General features: G+C 52.1%; 1 protein-coding gene across 7 annotated transcripts in view; it reads left to right on the top strand.

Annotated features, from left to right (window-relative positions):
- The window catches only part of LOC123511569 (cytoplasmic polyadenylation element-binding protein 2-like), a 123,610-nt gene that overhangs the window by 57,857 nt on the left and 60,753 nt on the right, over positions 1-5,000 (top strand). The window lies entirely within an intron of this gene.

Genomic DNA, 5,000 nt, shown 5'->3' with positions numbered 1-5,000 from the left:
TCTCTCTCTCACACACACACACACACACACACACACACACACACACACACACACACACACACACACATCAATGGTATATCATCAATAAGGTTGTTTTTCGTCGTGTGTGTGTGTGTGTGTGTGTGTGTGTTTGAATGTTTAATGGTAGGCAAGCACGAGGCATTTGACGGAGCGTGGGTGACAGCGGCGGCGGTGGTGGTGGTGCAGAGCATTTCACGAGGGTAGAGACCACGCGGTAGGAGCATTTGAGAGAGAGAGAGAGAGAGAGAGAGAGAGAGAGAGACCGTTCTTGAGTGGGGGCAGACAACTCAACGGTGGAGAGACAAGACACCATAGCATACAGCAGCCTGGTCGAGGAACGCAGCGCTCCCCACACGAGGGAAACACACTGACTAACACTACATAGGCCTGGATTCTGAAACGCTCTGCTCTCTCACCATCACTGCTTTCCAAAGATTCCAGTCATGTGGGGTGTTTGCGGGAATTTATAGGCTAAAGGGGATACTTTTTGGGGTACCTCCTATCTTAAAACCGTTGCCCCGAGTGAGGAAGCCCAACCTACACTCGGACCGTGGCAGGATAGTTGAAGGTACTAGTGTTTTTAAGGTTATTTTTATGGTTCTGGCGATGGATTAGCATGGTTTCTAGTTTATCATAAGGAAAAACTGTCACATCATGAAGGGAAACACAACACCCAGGCCCTGCTGACGAAACACATTGACACCACCACCAGTATCATCTAACAGCAGACAGGAGTACTTGGGAGAGGCACAAACTACTTGACAAGAGGGCACTGAGGACACAATACTTGACAGCGAGGGGAGGGAGAAGGGAAGAGAACAGGAACCCCTTGACAGAGTACACGTAATAATTAAGGAGACACACCACTTGACGGGGGGGAAGGGAGGGTGGTGTGGGGAGTGGGTGGTTCAGTGGGGGGTGTAGGAGTGATGTGTGCATAGTAAGAAGTGATAGAGTTGATGTGAATGTTTGCTGGTTGTTCCTCGTGTGGTGAATAGGGAAAGTGAGGGAAACTAGGTCAGCATTACCACCACCACCGCCGCCACCTCCACCGTACTCATTACCACAAGCTAGTTAACACCACCACCAGCATCACCCTCACCATACAAGCCATTTATCACCATAAACACTCAAACATCACCACAAGCTACATCGTTGTCACCACCACCACCACCACCACCACCACCACCACCACCACCACCACCACCACCACCACCACCACCACTACTACTACTACTACTACTACTACTACTACTACTACTACTACTACTACTACTACTACTACTACTACAATCTAACTATCACCACCACTCGCATTACTACGGGCTAGGCATCATCACCATACACAGACATCACTATAAGCTAATGACCACCACCACCACCACCACCACCACCACCACCACCACCACCACCACCACCACCACCACCACCAGCCATCACTCCCATTAGCGTCGCCTCCCGTACACCATAATGTAAAGTTTGAGCGCCAATAACTGTGTGCTGCTCATTAATCATAACAGCCTCGGCGTCAGTTGAGTCTCCCTCCTCATCTCTCCTCCCTCCCTCCCGCCCCCCCTCCTTCCCTCCGCGCCAGTGTGGAGGGATGATGGGGCGGTGGGGCGGGGGTCCAAACTGCAGAGCCAGGATAAAAATGTGATAACGGTGATAAGAATAATAGCACGGTGGAAAACCTGCCGTACTGTGTGTGTGTGTGTGTGTGTGTGTGTGTGTGTGTGTGTGTGTGTGTGTGTGTGTGTGTGTGTGTGTGTGTGTGTGTGTGTGTGTGTGTGTGTGTGTGTGTGTGTTTCTCAGGAACTGGTGATATGTGTGTCGTAACCTTATTCTTTCTTTGTGTTCGTGTTTTTTTTCTCGCCTTGCTATTCCTGCCAGCAGCTCTGCCGCAAGGGTGTCTGTCGTGCCCGCCTCATCCTGTGTGTGTGTGTGTGTGTGTGTGTGTGTGTGTGTGTGTGTGTGTGTGTGTGTGTGTGTGTGTGTGTGCACGTCACCGCTCAAAACGTGAGCGGAGTGTCCAGAGCGTGGGGTGGAGTGGCAGGGTATCAGCGGGCACCCCGCGGACCACGTGCGTCATGGCTGAGTACGGCACGAGGCCATGCCATCAGTGCCCCCTGGTGCTGCCCCGTGACTGCTTCGTGGCCGCTGCGGGGAGCCTACCACCCGCCAGGCTCCCCGGGGTGTGCGCGATGACAGCATGGTGTGTACCCAGCGGTGCAGAGCAGCAACAGCCAGGACGCCTTCAGCTGCATCTCCGGCGCTGCTGTTCCTTGCATGCACACAACACAAGAGGCTGTTTTAAACCTGTAAATGAGACCCACGCTCAGACTCGCATTGCAGGGCTGCAGGAAGCACGCCTCTGCCCAGCGGCGCCCTTCGCACCGCTGACCGGCAGACGGGCGGCTGGCGGCGCCGTTGCCTTCTCGTGAAAGACGGAGTCACGCTCAACGAACGTACCGGCAAAAAGTTTCCGTAGTGTTGGCGCAGCAAGGCTTCCTGGCCCGGCAAGGGTGTTTGCAGGCCGCCACCAGACAGGCTGGGCTGCAGTGATGAATAAAGCGGCTGAGCGCTGCAGACTGGGTAGCGGTGCATGCCGTGACGCGGCGCCGGACGAGGCTTCCTGCAGGGATGCCTGCACACTCATGATTGTTGCTGTGTGGGTGGGTGGCTGGGTGCAGCCCGTGCCTGTGTGGTGATGCAGTGTGGCTGAATGGCCACACTGCTACCACGACACCGGTCCATGTTTTGTCTGTTACGAGCGACCACCAAATTCCTCCATCAATCTGTGTATATGATGTGCACCACACGTCATCTCATTCTGTATTTGTTGTCCATTTATTTACACACACACACACACTGTCGTGACAATGGGCAGTTGGTTGACGCATCGGGGTAATAATAATGATGATGATGATTATGATTATGATGATGTGTGTGTGTGTGTAATTCACTGTTTGATCTGCTGCAGTCTCTGACGAGACAGCCAGACGTTACCCTACGGAACGAGCTCAGAGCTCATTATTTCCGATCTTCGGATAGGCCTGAGACCAGGCACACACCACACACCGGGACAACAAGGTCACAACTCCTCGATTTACATCCCGTACCTACTCACTGCTAGGTGAACAGGGGCTACACGTGAAAGGAGACACACCCAAATATCTCCACCCGGCCGGGGAATCGAACCCCGGTCCTCTGGCTTGTGAAGCCAGCGCTTTAACCACTGAGCTACCGGGCCGTTTGTGTGTGTGTGTGTGTGTGTGTGTGTGTGTGTGTGTGTGTGTGTGTGTGTGTGTGTGTGTGTCGGCGCCAGGAACGGACGGGCGAATGGATGGCTGGCTGGAAGGATGGATGTATGGGCGGGCAGAGCGTTGAGTCACACGATGCATCTCACTGAAGAACGAAGAAAGTAGGGAAGAGAAATGAAGGACTGGAGAAAGGAGAGAACGAATAAGCCAGGGAAGAAGGAAAGAAGGAGAGAAAGGAAGGATAGAACCAGAACCTTGATTAGACCAAGATTGAGAGGCGAAGGGGGAGGGAGAGAGAGAGAGAGGTGGTGGTATCTATTGTCTAATTCCAAACAGTGTGGCGGCCTTAACACCACAGCCCTCACCACCACCAAGGCTGTAGATGGTGGTGACAACGGTGGCAGGGTAATGACATGGTAGTGATGGTGGTGGTGCTGGTGCGATGGTGTAATGGTGATGCTAGCAGTGGTGTGGTGGTGGTAGAGATGATGGTGTATCCTAGATGGTGATGATTTTGGTGGTGGTAGAGATGATGGTGTACCCTAGATGGTGGTGATTGTGGTGGTGGTGGTGGTGGTGGTGCAGATATTGGGTGTCGAGCTGATAATAGAAAGATGAAAATTACTTCGGTGTGAAATTAAAGGTGATGACGATGGTGGCAGTGATGGTGGTGGCGGTGGTGACGGTGGTGGTGGTTGGTTTGTGTTGGTAGTGATAGTGAAGGAAGATAATGTCCATGATAGTGGTGGTGATGGTGATGAAAGACCATAGCGGTGGTGGTGGTGATTATTTTGACGATGTTTATTAAAGAATATATTTCATGAATGATGGTGATGCAGTCTCTCTCTCTCTCTCTCTCTCTCTCTCTCTCTCTCTCTCTCTCTCTCTCTCTCTCTCTCTCCCTCTCCTCTCCTCTCCTCCCTTTCCTTTCCTTCCATTCATTCCTCCTCCTCCTCCTCCTCCTCCTCCTCCTCCTCCTCCTCCTCCTCCTCCTCCTCCTCCTCCTCCTCCTCCTCCTCCTCCTCCGTTACGAGATAATCAAGCATTAATATTTTGTGCCACATCAGCAATAATGTCTTTTGTTCGTGACATCTGATGTCCCGAGGAGGAGGAGGAGGAGGAGGAGGAGGAGGTGACCTTGTTTTTGATGGTGCCTTGTCAGAGGTCACGGTGTTAGAAGGTCAGGTCACAATGGTAGTTTGTTACGCTCTCCTCCTCCTCCTCCTCCTCCTCCTCCTCCTCCTCCTCCTCCCCAGTGTCCCTTTTGTTCAGACAAGCTAATCTAACCCGCCTCTCTCTCTCTCTCTCTCTCTCTCTCTCTCTCTCTCTCTCTCTCTCTCTCTCTCTCTCTCTCTCTCTCTCTCTCTCTCTCTCTCTCTCTCTCTCTCTCTCTCTCTCAGGCAATTGTTTCACGTCCCATTTTCTCTCGTGTCTAATTTTACGATTTTTTTCCTCGCTCGCTTTATTTCATTTTCGCTTTAATTGTGTTACTTTTTCATCCTTCGTACTTGTTTCATTCTCTCTCTCTCTCTCTCTCTCTCTCTCTCTCTCTCTCTCTCTCTCTCTCTCTCTCTCTCTCTCTCTCTCTCTCTCTCTCTCTCTCTCTCTCTCTGCCAGCCATTTTCACAGTTTTCCTCCTCCTCCTCCTCCTCCTCCTCCTCCTCCTCCTCCTCCTCCTCCTCCTCCTCCTCCTCCTCCTTTCTTTTCCTTTCATTTTCC

The sequence above is a fragment of the Portunus trituberculatus genome, chromosome 31 (genome assembly GCF_017591435.1).
Source record: "Portunus trituberculatus isolate SZX2019 chromosome 31, ASM1759143v1, whole genome shotgun sequence".
Lineage (NCBI taxonomy): Eukaryota > Metazoa > Arthropoda > Malacostraca > Decapoda > Portunidae > Portunus > Portunus trituberculatus.
The sequence above is the reverse complement of the archived record's forward strand: the minus strand, read 5'-3'. Positions and strand labels throughout refer to the sequence as shown.